This window comes from Athene noctua, chromosome 3 (genome assembly GCF_965140245.1).
Source record: "Athene noctua chromosome 3, bAthNoc1.hap1.1, whole genome shotgun sequence".
Lineage (NCBI taxonomy): Eukaryota > Metazoa > Chordata > Aves > Strigiformes > Strigidae > Athene > Athene noctua.
Window position 1 is genome coordinate 25,374,720 of NC_134039.1, and position 14,198 is coordinate 25,388,917.

Below are 14,198 nucleotides of genomic sequence, written 5' to 3' on the forward strand. Positions count from 1 at the left end.
CCATGATTACTTGACCTCTCTCCACTTATGTAGGTTACAGATTCAAAGAAAAAAAAAATTTAAAAATCAACAACAGCGGAAAAGATGAGTAAGGTGTAAAAGCCTTGTGTGGTGCAATTGTATCATAACTGACTGATTGAAAATCTTGTGAGGTTTCATTCCTCTCACAAGCAGAAATGTTGTTCTCACTGGAAATGGTTTTCTGTATGTGTTGTACAATGGTCGTGCAGTTTGAGCATAACAGGCAATGTTTACCAGGGATTTTGTTATTTAAGCTTTGCTTAGTGTATGTAGAAAGTAAGATGCAGGTAAACAACTTCAGAAATACAGAAGTGCCGAATTTTTTTCCTTTTTTCCACACCCATGTAATATATCACTATGTTTGTCTGTTATCTAGACATATAAACATAATAAGATAATCTGGTGTCTGGTTGTCTGACTAATCTGCTATTAGTCAGTTGTTGATACCTGTAAGTAGCTATATCTCCTCCACCCAGAATGGAAGAGCTAAGATTCTCATCCACATCATTCTTGGATGTAATTTATTTACCAATAGGCACCCTGCCTACATTATTTTAAGAAGGCATTACATTGTAACTGAATTACTGTGAAGAGTGATCTGATCCGTTATCTAGCACATACCAAATCCTGGTCAAATGGCTTTTAATGGCATTAAATAATAACCACATTAATACTAGAAACATACATGTTTTCCCCAGAATCATAGTTTGTTAATAATCACAAGCACAGAAAAAACTAGCAGCATCTCATAGTCTTCTTAAGTGACACAGCTTAATGCAAAGGAAAGCACTCAAGCTGCTCAGGGTCATAAATACTTGGCCATTCTATCCCTAAAGTAGAAAGGGACTTGTACTTGACTCTAACTGATTTTACTTAGAGGACTTAATGTACTATGCTATTGGTGAAAGCAGAAAAAATTATAAAGCTCTTTCATGCCTCTTGAATTTTGCTTGAACACATGCAAATGTTAGTAATGGCAGACCTGTAGTTATATTTGTTTCAGAAGATGGTGACTTCTAACTCTGATCTTGAAGAATGAAGACAAAAACATTATTTCATTTACACATTGGTTTAAAAACTGGTTTTGTGCTGGTGACTTAGCTCTAAATCTTATGTTTTTACTATTTCTGTACTGTAAACAATGCTATGAAAGTAACTTTTGGTTGGCTTTTCAACTAATAAACTTAAGCTGCCAATTCTGAAGTCCTTAAAATAGTATTTGTGGTTGGTTTGTGAGCATATTTCTTAAACTAATAGATAGCCCCTGCACCCCTTTATGAAAATGTACACTTCTATGTGTGTAATTCCAGGTTTATTTTAGGCTAAGAAATGTGGTTGGCTAATAGAATCAACCTCTCTTCCCAAATGATACTTCCTTTTGGTGTCTTAATAGCTATTCTGAGGTATTGTGTCCTATTATGTTTTTAATGCGAAATATTCTTAGAGTTTAATATTGATGTCAAATCACGGCTTAGTCTGTTCTTCTCCTTCATAGGTGTCTTGGTTCAGGTAGGATAGGGTTGTTTCCCTAGCAGTCGGGAGTGGGCTTTAGCAGGGTTATTGAATACCATGCTGACGTCAGGTCCATGTCCCAAGCGTGGGAATAATTTCCTGTGGGCTTTTGTCCGGGGAAGCACACACGGTGGGCTGGCTGTGTGTCTTGCAGTATTTCTCTGTATATCTTTTGTCTTGTTTACTGTTATTACTGTTTATTGTTGTTGTTATTGCTATTGTTGTTCAGATTGTTATTTGTTACACTGTTGTATTAAATCTGCTGTTATTTCAACCCTGGGGTTTGTGCCTCACTTCCAGCCCTGACCGGTCCAAGGATGGGGGAGGGACAATGGCAATGTGGTCTCTGATCCCAGCAGGGCCTAAACCACCACAGTGTTTTTGGCACCCAACGTGGGGCTTGAGAGGGTTGAAATTAGGATCAAAAAAGGGACAGATCCTGACCAGAGGGTGTTAGAGAAATCTGTTAGGTGCAATCTTTCTGTTTTCATTTGTGTTCCTTAATAAGAAAATATTTGCAGTGCTGGCCCACTTGCTTGCATGGTGGGGCTGGATTAATCCTTATATCCAGTCTGTTCCCAGTGATGGTGTTTGGTGGAAAAGGTGTAAAGGGGTTTGTTTTGTTATACTGGCTACTGATTGCTTATGATGTGTTTGTATCTCTGTGTGTGGGGGTGGGCTAGTACCTGTTTGCTGCCTGGGCTTTTGTTAAGGGTCTCACTCCCTCTATGGATGAGCCAGGGGAAGAGATCCTCTCAGTATTTGAGAGTTTTAACTATCCTTGGAGCATCCAGGACAGTGTGTTTGCAGCACAATGCTTTCTGAATGCCTGCCAGATCTTGTTTTGGGCCATGTGGCACTTCTCTAACAAGAGCACCACCCAGAAATCTGCCTAGAGGTCAGATACTTATGAGTGGCAAGGTATGTGGGAAGAGATGGGCAAGCACCTGAGTCAGTGGTCACCCCTAGTGCTTTGGAATTTCACTCCTGAACAAATGCAGAGCCCTGACAAACTGGTCAAGTGCTTAAAAAAGGTGTGTCGCCAACCTGACAAAACCCAGGAGAGACAACTCACTGCAATGTGCTGGGGACTTCCCATGCCTACTGTGTCCTCTTTAATACCACCCACTGCCCTCAAAAGGAAGAAGGGTCTGCAGGATCTGAAATTGAACTTACTGATACAGCAGCTGGGCCAGGGGGACAGGCAGAGCCAGTATTATGCACCTCCACCAGGAGAGCAGCTGAGCCAGAGAGACAGCCAGTGCCGGTATCAGTCGCCCCGATACAGAAAACCAAATATACCAGAGAGTCAGTTCGCAAAGTGGGGGATGTGGATGAGCCAGGCCCAGCATGCGAACAGGAGGAAGGGCCAGTGGTGATCATCCGATCTCTACCCCTGACTGAGTTGCGAGATATGTTGAAAGATTTCGGCCGCCTGGGAGGCGAGCAGATTTGCACCTGGCTGCTCCGATGCTGGGACAATGGAGCCAGTGCTTTTGAAATGGAGGGGAGAGAGGCCAAACAGCTGGGATCTTTGGCCAAGGATGCTGGCATTGACAGGGCAATAGGGAAACAGACTCAAACCCTTAGTCTTTGGAGGTGACTTCTGCTCAGTGTAAGAGAGAGGCACCCCTACAAGGATGATATCCTTTGTCAGCTAAGCAAATGGACCAACATTGAGAAAGGCATTCAGAACCTCAGGGAACTGGCTGTGTTTGATCTGTGGTGATCTGAATGATGAGCAGTCACCCATGGACCCAGATCAGGCCCCCTGCACACACCTGATGTAGCGAAAGTTCCTGAAGAGTGCACCAGAAGCACACTCAAAAGCGCTGGCAATAGTGTCCTGGTGGACAGACACACAGACTCTAACAGTGGATGGAGTGATTGGCAAGCTCTGGCAATATGAGGGAAATCTCCCTTCATCTCAGAATTCCTGGTCTCAGCTGTGGAGGAACTGTCTCAGAGGGTCCAGAAAATGGAAGAGGACATGTCCTACGTTCCACCTGCACGGGCTGATGTCTCAGCCATTAGAAGTAAATGTTCCCCACCACCAAGAGAAAGGCAGCAGAAGGTACACACCACGAGACACCCTGTGGTTTTTCCTCCTTGACCATGGAGAAAACATGAGGAGGTGGGATGGACAGCCCACTGCTGTTCTAGCTGCACGAGTAGAGCACCTGAAAGGGAAAACCGTCACGAAAGGGGAGTCCTCCAAGAAAAGCACAGCTCCAGTGTCCAGTCAGAAATCCCCCAGGCAGAATAGAATGGCCAACGTTGTCTGACCCTCTTGAGGGGACCAGTAAATTATTCTTGCAAGAAGTGAGTGATGATGAGCAGGATTAGAGGGGCCCTGCCTCCAGCCAGATGGAGGAAAGGGATAATCGGATTTACTGGACAGTGTGGATCCGATGGCCTGGCACATCAGACCCACAAGAATATAAGGCTTTGGTGGACACTGGCGCACAGTGCACCCTGATGCCATCGAGCTACAGTGGGGTTGAACCCATCTGCATCTCCAGAGTGACAGGGGGATCGCAACAGCTGACCGTATTGGAAGCTGAAGTGAGCCTGAGTGGGAGGGACTGGCATAAGCACCCCATTGTGACGGGCCCAGATGCCCCGTGCATCCTGGGCATGGACTATCTCAGGAGAGGGTACTTCAAAGACCCAAAAGGGTACCGGTGGGCTTTTGGTGTAGCTGCCCTGGGGGAGGCTGAACAGTTGTCCACCTTACCCGGCCTCTCAGAGGATCCCTCAGTGGTGGGGCGGCTTAAGGTTGAGGAGCAGCAAGTGCCGATTGCTACCAGGACGGTGCACCAGCGGCAGTTGGGGAGGATGACCCTACCTGGAGCCTCTGGCAGAGAGCACCTGGGGAAACTCGAGGCCGACCTCTAGTCTTGGAGTCGGGGATACAAAGGTTCTGAAGCTAATTACGCACCAACGGAGAAGGAGATACTGGCAGCGTACGAAGGAGTTCGGGCTGCCTCAGAAGTGGTCGGCACTGAAACACAGCTCCTCCTGGCACCCCGACTGCCGGTGCTGGGGTGGATGTTCAAAGGAAAGGCTTCCTCCACGCATCATGCAACCGATGCCACGTGGAGTAAATGGGTTGCGTTGATAACACAACGGGCTCGAACAGGGAACCCCAGCCGCCCAGGAATATCGGTGGTGATCACAAACTGGCCAGGCAGCAAAGATTCTGGAATGTCACCAGAACAGGAGGTGACACATGCTAAGGAGGCCCCACCATATAACGAGCTGCTGGATGAGGAGAAGCGATATGCCCTGTTCACTGATGGGTCTTGTCGCATTGTGGGAAAACACTGACGATGGAAGGCTGCTGTATGGAGTCCCACACGACGGGTCACTGAAGCTGCTGAGGGACAGGGTGAATCGAGCCAGTTCATAGAGGTGAAAGCCATCCAGCTTGCTTTGGGTATTGCTGAGCGGGAAAAGTGGCTGAGGTTCTGCCTCTACACCGACTTGTGGGCAGTGGCGAATACCCTGTAGAAATGTTTGCAGCAATGGAAACAGAGCAACTGGCAATGTAAGGGTGGGCTGCTGAGGTGTGGCAGGATGTTGCAGCCCGTGTGGAAAACCTCGTGAAGGTGCGCCTTGTGGATGCCCATGTACCCAAGAGTTGGGCCACTGATGAACATCGACACAACCAGCAGGCAGACCAAGCTGCTAAGATTAGGGTGGCTCATATGGACTTGGACTGGCAGCGCAAAGGAGAACCACGAGACCTCGGGCCACCAAGGTAGGGATGCAACATACAGGTGGGCTCGAGATCGAGGGGTGGACCTCACCATTGACACCATTGCAGAGATCATCCATGGACGTCAGACGTGTGCTGCAATTAAACATGCCAAGCGGGTGAAGCCCCAGTGAAATGGAGAGCGATGACTGCAATACAGATATGGAGAGGCCTGGCAGATTGACTATGTCATGCTGCCACAGACCTGCCAGAGGAAGCACCACGTGCTCACAATGGTGGAAGTAACCACTGGATGGCTGGAAGCTTACCCAGCACCCCACGCCACCACCCGGAACACCATCCTGGGCCTTGAAACCCAAGTCCTGTGGTGACACGGCACCCCAGAGCGAACTGAGTCAGACAACGGGACCCACTTCCAAAACAACCTCATAAATGCCTGGGCAGAAGAACACGGCATCGAGTGGATCTACCATATCCCCTACCACGCACCAGCCTCTGGGAAGATCGAGTGCTACCATGGACTGTTAAAAACCACATTGAAAGCACTGGGAGGTGGAACCTTCAAAAAAATTGGGATGTGCATCTAGCAAAGTCCACCTGGCTAGTCAGCACAAGAGGATCTGCCAGTCGAACTGGCCCGGCTCAGTCAAAACCTCCACGTGCTGTAGATGGGGATAAAGTCCCTGTGGTGCGCATGAGGAATATATTGGGGAAAATGGTCTCGTTTAGTCCTGCGCCAGGCCAAGGTAAAGGCAAACCCATCCATGGGATTGCTTTTGCTCAAGGACGTGGGTGTACCTGGTGGGTGATGCAGGACGATGGAGAGGTCCGATGCGTACCACAGGGGGACTTGATTCTGGGTGAGAACATGCCGTGAATTATGCTGTGCCTTTCTAAATTGTTATTTTGTTATTGTTAACTGCTAAATGGCAGCTGGACATGATGCAGATGGTATAGAATAAAGGGGTGGATTATGTCCTGGTTCAGCTAGGATAGGGTTAAGTTTCCCCAGCAGTGGGGAGAGGGCTCTAGCTGGGTTATTTGATACCATGCTGGCGTGGGAAGTTTCCTGTGGGCTTTTGTCTGGGGAAACAGGAGCGGTGGGCTGCCTGTGTCCCTTGTGGTATATCTCTGTATGTCTTTTGTCTTGTTTACTGTTATTATTGTTTATTGTTGTTGTTATTGCTGCCTTTGTTCAGATTATTTATTACACTGTTGTATTAAATCTGCCCTTATTTCAACCCCGGGGTTTGTGCCTCACTTCCAGCCCTGTCCAGTCTGAGCATGAGGGAGGGACAATGTGAACATGGTCTCTGGTACCGGCAGGGCCTAAACCACCACAATACATTGTACAGATCTGGAGTTTTCCCTTCTGTAACTGCATTGTGGCTTGCCATATGGGGTGCTTCATATTTGCGATGGAGCAGACCAAGGGCCAGCAATGTTCATGATGTACTTCCAAGGTATGAGTGATTTTATGTGTAGATTATGTAAGCACTGAACTGGACTGCATGTAGGTTACTTCTTTCTGCTGTAATTGGAAACAAAATAGTTAATCTTCCCCCTTCCTACAGCAACAATAACTAAAATAGGGTGAATGATGATGAACAAGTCCTAATTTGAGTTTATCTAGTGAGCCTTTTGCCTACAGTGTACTGATTTTTGAGATGTTTTTGATCAGTGTACTGATGTTTTGAGATGTTTTTGAGATGGCCAGTGTTTTGTTTAGAAGAATGATGTAATGTACTTCTACATGCTGCCCAGTGTTTTGGTCATGGTTTAGGTTTAATGATTTGGTTTTTATTTTGTTTTGCCTGCAACTCACTTGAACTTTTCCTGGAAAGTATCCCAGAATGGAGTAGCTATGGGAAGGGATATGTGTACATCTCAAAGATGTCTCATTTGTATGGCCTTGGAGACTTGCATTGCTATCTGTGAAAGCTAACTCTGCAAGTTAAGGATAAACTGATTTTCAGCTTCAGTAGTCATGGAGATCTTTGTCCAGACACTGATGAGGCATATTCAGTAACAAACACTTCAGTTGCATTCTCTAGCTTGGTCTGTGTTGATCTCTCCAGTAATAGAATAGCATCACTTTACTGTTTCTTCCAATTTTTGTGATGTTTTCCAGAACACTATGAGGTTCTCAGGTTGATTTTGGGTGAGATTTTCTATAGGGCTATTGCTGTGATTTTTAAATGAGAAATATATGGTAATCTACTTATACAAGGAGCTTTCCGAACTCCGCATTCAGTCTAATTTTTGTGGTTTTTTTGGATAAAACATGCAAAAGACGTTTCTTTTCTGGATGCATTGTTTTATTTTGGTGAATGAACTTTCAGTTCTAAATGGTGCAATGAAAGCTAATATTTGCAGGGGGAAATGGTGCTGTTAAGTGTGGTACATCCTTCAGGTTTCCCTGTGAGGCTACCATTGACGCCTCAGACTTCATCTATGGCAGACCTGCTGCTATGGTCAAGGGCTTTTTCTAGGACATTTCTAGATGCTATAGTGTTAAACACTGTGGAATTTCTATGCATAAACATAAATTATATTTGAGCTATGCAGTAATATCCACTGGATGATGTACTCTTATAGTCAAGTGACAACAGTCTTATTTTTATTGTTAGTCAAGTAATGTAAACCAATTTCAATTAATGTTGGGTAGGAAACAAGCTTAAAACAGAGTAAGTTTTCAGTTGGATTGCTACCAGCATGCTACACTTGCAGTAATACTGCAGAAATTAAATAATTGATCTGTTAATGGCAAACTGCCAAGAAAATGCTGATTCTAATTTTATCGCACTTCAAAAACTTGTTAACGATTATGTGACAATATATTAAATTAATGATTATTTATTAACACTGCAGCTTTGGTAGCTTGGGAGTTTTCACTCTAAAAAATTATTTAAAAAGGATTTTTAAATTTTGTTTCCAAGAGTCAAATATTAAGAATATGGGGTTTGGGTTGTATGTTTTATTTTGGTGTGTTGTTTTTTTTAATATGATAACTTAGTGAAATGTCTCACCTGTATATTTTTTTATTATAAAGAGTTCTTCTGGAGGTGACTGAACCAATGTTTTTTTTGTCTTATCTCACTTCCATCTTAAGAATATTTTGTGTAACAAAATAATAGTTGCATGATGATGCCAGGCCACTTTTTATGAACTCTAGTAACTGCTCTCATACGGGTTATTATGTCCTGTGCAAAGTATGTGCTTTCCTATATCAAATTAATCTCAAGGGCAAGAAGGACAAAAATGACTGGAATAAAGAGCAGAGAAATAAGATTTTATTTCCAAATTAAAAAAACAAGGGATGTCCTTTCTAAAAGGTATCTGAGAAATTAAAGTGAATAATAAGGGTGCCTGGGCATATTAATGCTGGTAGTTTGATGTTTTTTCTTCATCAAATATGGGTAAGTCTTGTTGTTCCTAATCCTCATCACTGTTGAACATAGCCTTAAAAAATTTAGCTACCTGATCTAAAGATCTGGACTACTTAAACTTACATTCCTCTTCTGAAAGTTTTTCTGTTGAAGCAAAAAAATAATGTTTCACTCTGCTACTGGCTGGGTGGCTGCAGACAGCCCCTTTGTTTTCTAGTGGAGAACACACAGCAAGTATGAGCATGCATCCAAGGCGTCTGGAGGTTGGAACTCCTGCTGTGTTTGGCTGAAGATCTAGATTTCAAAAGCATCTCTTCTCTCCATCAGTTGAACAGTTGTTCCAGGTTGTATAAGTACTTTGCTATCTAGGTGAACTCCTCTACCCTAGCCGGGAGCACATCACTTCCATGTGGTCAATGGTGGTGTCTGATGCCCTTGGGCTCTCGCATCTTCTTGGTGAATGCTTGAAGAAAAGCTAGTGTCTCTTTTTATTTGCCTTCTGCAAATACCACCAGCACAGTGGGGAGAGGAGATACCTTAACTTCTGAAGACCTTTTAAAGTTCAGGGTTTTTTGTGTGCAGTGTTGTAAAAGCTGTGGGTCAGCTATTTGGTTTTCCTATCAACTCTACCTTCCCTGTGGTAAGGGCTGACTTGCTGCTGAAAATGCTGGTAAGAGGCTGTGCTAAGCGGTGAATGCAGTCACGTTTGATGTCTGTGTAGCACAGGTTTGAAAGCCAGTGGTCCTGCATTTCTTTGTTGTGGTTTTCCCCAGATTTCATTTCTGAATGCCTCCTGTGAAAGTTTTTAAAATCTTACTGAATGCTTTGCCAACTACATTTTTCTAGTTTTACTAGTGTTCTGGTTTTCTAGTAACTCTAGTGAGAATTACTAGCTTTCCTGTGATAATTGTATCATACGCAGCAAATTATTTGAAAACTACTTACTTGGCCTTTATACCTCTTTTTATTGCAGTCATGCCTGCCTTGTGGATCTAGACTAACACGAAGAAAAATTAGCCACAGCGTTCCTGAAAGAAATTTGGCGAAGTAAGCTAGTAGTGACCTAAACTGTTAGATTTTTGGGAGCAAAGTATGTCTTTTATGTTAAATGGTACACTGGTTGCAAGTTAAAAGTGCTTCTGCCCAAGAGCGTTACCCATGCTTGCTTTGTCAGTGTCCACTTGGCAAGTCAAGATTATTAAAGTGTTGCTGCCCTTGTACCTGGTTTGTAGAACTTTACTCCAGAAATTAGCTTATTAGCGGTAGTTTCAGTTAATCTCTGTTATTGGAAGTAGAGAAGTCTCAACACAATTGGTGCTATGACAGAAAACCACCTTTTGCTTTATGGTATGGTTACTTAGTTGTAGTTGATCAATCATTTTTTGTGCTTCTGTCTGCAAAGAAAATGCTTAATCGCTGCAGGTGAGTTTAATACCACCTGCAACTTTGTATTACATTATAAAAAGAGCTATAGGTCGATACTTTCCTCTTGTGGAGTTGAATAGAATTTCCATTGCTATAGATGTATTTCTTCTTTCCAGCTGAAGAAGATTGTCTTAACTCAGACATCTTCCAGTAATTAACAGCAATATTTAATAAAGATGTGTGAATATTAGTTTTAACAACAGTTAATTAAGATGTCATTATTGAAGAATGCTACTATAAGAAGAGGGAGTAGAGGTGTTGAAGTATCCTTTAACCAGAGAAGTTACCTCTTGGAAAACAGGGGTGAAGTACCTGTCTTACATTATCTCTCTAGCATTTCTAAAGAGACTTGAGAGACTAAGGACTGTGACACACTGAGTTACAGTAGTTTAACAAGGTAATATGCATCTGCTGAGTTGTGGTAACTTTGTGCAGGTTCTTAACCCGTTCTCATTGGAGTTAAAATGCTTTAGCATAAACTTCTTTACTTGAGTTTAAACTAGTATATTTTATCTCATACTTAAAGGGCAACTGCTAGCTCATTAACACTCTACCTTCTTAAGCTTAGTGTTTGTCTTGATAATTGTTTGGAAACTTCAAATGTCTTTTAACCTAGTCTTTGAATGTTGGCCTCTAATACTTTCTAATCTGTTTTAAAGAAGTCCAAAGAAATCTTGTTCAGTGTTCATAATTCATACCACTGTTCCACTGTGAAACTGCTTGTGGTTAAGCTGTTAAGCTCCTGACAGTGTCTAAACACAGTTGAGAGCCTTACTCCAGCCACTGTGTGAGATAGGTTACTAGGTTAGCTGAATGTATGATTTGACCTACATCTAGCCTTCCTTGTGTCCTTAGAAAAAGTAAGCAGGAAATGTTTAAGGTAGAGCTTCTCCCTTAACTCTTTGTTTTGAAACCTTTAGGCCAGGGATAGTCAAAACACTGTGGCTTCAGCCCAGTGCTGGTTGAAATGCTGGTATTATGCTCAACTGCATTATTACCTTTAGTAGGAATTATATTTTCACCTCAATTAAATTCTTCTGTGAAGTTCTCATCACCTTCAGCAATACCAGCATCACCTGGAGCAATACCAGCATCTTGTATGGCATAGTGATCATGCACACACAGTATCAGAGACTCCTTTCTAAAAGAGAAGAAAAAAATAAGGTGCAATCAGATAGAAATGAGTGTTTTGAATAACAGATGGGAATTAAACAGGGGAACAGTGAATTCGACCATGAATGCTGCTGATATTAGCCAAAAATGCTTGAAGTATATTGAAGGAAGATACTATATTTAAAGTAGTAAAGCATCTGCTGGGTTAAGTCCATTTACAGTGAGGTTTACCTAGTGAAGGAATAGGCTGATGAGTTTGCTAGCATGCTGCCTTACAGGGGTCTTGTGTCTCCTCCAATTTGAAAGCTGCCAAAGACTCTTCAGTAGAGACAAATCCAGGCATTAAACACCTACTGGGGTGGTTATAAGTATACCTGTATGTGTTTTGCTCTGGTGGGGTGTGTAGGAGGGAAGTTGTATATTTACTAGTGGTCTATTTCCAACGTTTGCTGTCTCAAATGCTGGTGTGAGTCTTGCTTACCATGCAATATTTGAGCTGGCAGTCATGGGAGAGCAGCCCTATCATGGGATAGCTCAGGTGTGGGGGAACCTTTTTGTTCAAGTAATTTTATTTGTTTCAACTTGATATCTTAAGATCGTTTTGTCACCGAAAACCGTGATAAAAACTTATCGACACCAATGTGATGAAGATAAGCAGACACTTCTTTATTGACGGCCGGACATATAGGGGAGTGTTTTCACCAACAACACGTGCCAAGCACCAGAATCATACACCTTATATAGAACTTACTCATACATATTCATTAAGTAGCCATACATAAACATACAATCTCCAAGAAATCATTAACATATTCTCCTCCTACTTCTGATTCTGTGCAGTAAAGGTTAGAAATGTCTAGAAATGTGTCTGGGGTGTAATGTGAGTAGGAGGTCCATGGGTCAGTGATTGCAATCTCCCCCTGCTGGAATTACCTTTTGCTTAAGGACATCGTTTTCTTGTCAAGTTCTTGCAAGCTGTTACGGTTACTGCCCTCAGTTCCCATTAATCCTGGACCTTGACAACTACTTGCATTCTTCTAGTCCTATGTATGTATTATAAACCAGTTTACAAGTCACCTCGTGTTTTTCTTACCTAGGTTCTAACTGTTCCTACTAAACAATTATGACCAATCCCTTCGGCCTTATATGGGGCTGTACAGGGTATTTTAGAGTAGCAGTCGGTTGCTAGATTCAAAATTACAATAAATGTAAAATTATTTTTACTAAAATATCTCTTAATTCTATACTTATATTAAAATCAAACACAATTTAATTTCAGTTGATAATCAGTAATACTTTCGTTGAGTCATATGAAGCATAAAGGAGAAAATACACAATTTCTCAAACTTGCAGAGGTAGCACTGTACTGCAGCTTTGTGATGGAGAGTTTGGTCATTGTAGAACTCTTCTAATAGTTTGGTTGTTTCTGTGTCATGGCTGTCTGGTGTACTCATAGTGCTACTGTTTGGACGTAGTAGCAAGATAGTATTTTTTAATGAGTTGAGATTAGATTTTCAGAATAGATAAGCTGTGCATCTCTTACTCTAAAAGCATTTTAACTCTTCCTATAGTCTTAGTTACTTTCAAAGAAGGTCAAAATATCCTATTCGGTCTCTTGTGTCTGATATTTGCCATTTCAAAAACTGTTCCGTTGTTTGTGAATGTTGGCTTTGAAAATATGCACACTTTGCCACTGACTATTTTGAAAGTTTTTTATGTAGATGGATTCCATTTGCACTCAGGTAGCTATCTGAAGTTGTTTACTGGTTTTCATTGAAATCCTGGAAATTGCAAGTTGAGGGCTCATCAGGCTTAGTGTAACTTGCATGGAATCTGAATCAGTGTTAACTAAGAACATTTCCAAATCTCAGGATACTAATTTCATTTTTCTTCTGATCTGTTCCTCTCAGCTGTATGCTAGCTGAGGATGATTTAGATTTGTAATACCTTATCAAAAATGTTTGCAGTTTTGCAAACAAGTAACTAGATTTGGGGAGGAGGGGAGAGGAATTTATTAAACAGTGTCTAGATGCAGTTGAAAAAAGCTTTGATAAAAATGCATTAAAAGTTGGCAAAGTAGTGACTCCTCAAAACAGACAGATTTATAATATTTTCATGTATTAGCAGATCTGGACAGTATATTTTTTGGCAACTTAGCTTCAGGTCTCCCTTGACTGAGCAGTACTCTGAAGCCGCTGAGGATCTTCAGATCCTAACGCAGATTTGGGGGTGGGTGTTTGGAACTGCTTCTTTCACTCCCCTCTGAGCGTTTTCACACTTCTGGGAGGTGGCCAACACCTATTGAAGCCTCATTGCATTCCATGAAGCATGTTGTTGTGCTGAAGGAGTAAAACTTTGTGCTGGCATATTAACATTGCAGTACATCTTTACAGCATGCTTGCCTCGTGATCATTTGCAGCTTTTTGGCTTTGAACTGAAGATGTTTGATAAACAGCTGTGGTGCCTGTGTACCTCCCACGTGTTACAGTGAATGGGACCTTTTCAAAGGGAATTTGGGAGGCTTGCTGGCCAGTGCTCTTAAATGGAGAGATATGCTGCTAAAGAAGTCTGAAAACAGCATAACAGATGTGATAGGCTTTATTGCTGCTTTTTATCTTGATGCTTTTTTTGTTTGTTCTGCTAATGGCAGCAGGATCTGAATCCTGCTTTTTAACTTTGATGAAAAGCTTTCCATTTCCTCTGGCCTATGTTGAGCACTTAATTTTAAGTCATGAGTCTGATGGTCCCCTACCAAAATAAAAAGTAAAATAAGTGAAGGGTTGTTCAACAGTAAGGAAAGGACTTTGTATAGAAGTGGTGACTTGGCCTGACTCTGGATTTAATGTGGAGACTTCATTAGTCGGAAAAGTATAAAAAAGATTTCCTGACTTGAAGTTCTCATGAAGAAAGGCTTTGGGGATATGAAGATTGTCTGTTTCCACTGTTCCAATGATCAGAGTCTGGTTAGCCTGAGCTTTATTACATTTATTTTCACTTTACTATACAACATACACTCT

At 42.3% G+C, this 14,198-nt stretch overlaps 1 protein-coding gene across 8 annotated transcripts in view; it reads left to right on the plus strand.

Annotated features, from left to right (window-relative positions):
* The window catches only part of RASSF8 (Ras association domain family member 8), a 102,955-nt gene that overhangs the window by 21,652 nt on the left and 67,105 nt on the right, over nt 1-14,198 (plus strand). The window contains exon 3 of one of the 8 annotated variants that reach the window (XM_074902346.1): nt 9,617-9,690. The exons of the other annotated variants lie outside the window; for them this stretch is intronic. The gene's annotated coding sequence lies outside the window, so the exon portion shown is untranslated. The remainder of the gene's footprint in view (nt 1-9,616; nt 9,691-14,198) is intronic. 8 annotated transcript variants of the gene reach the window in all.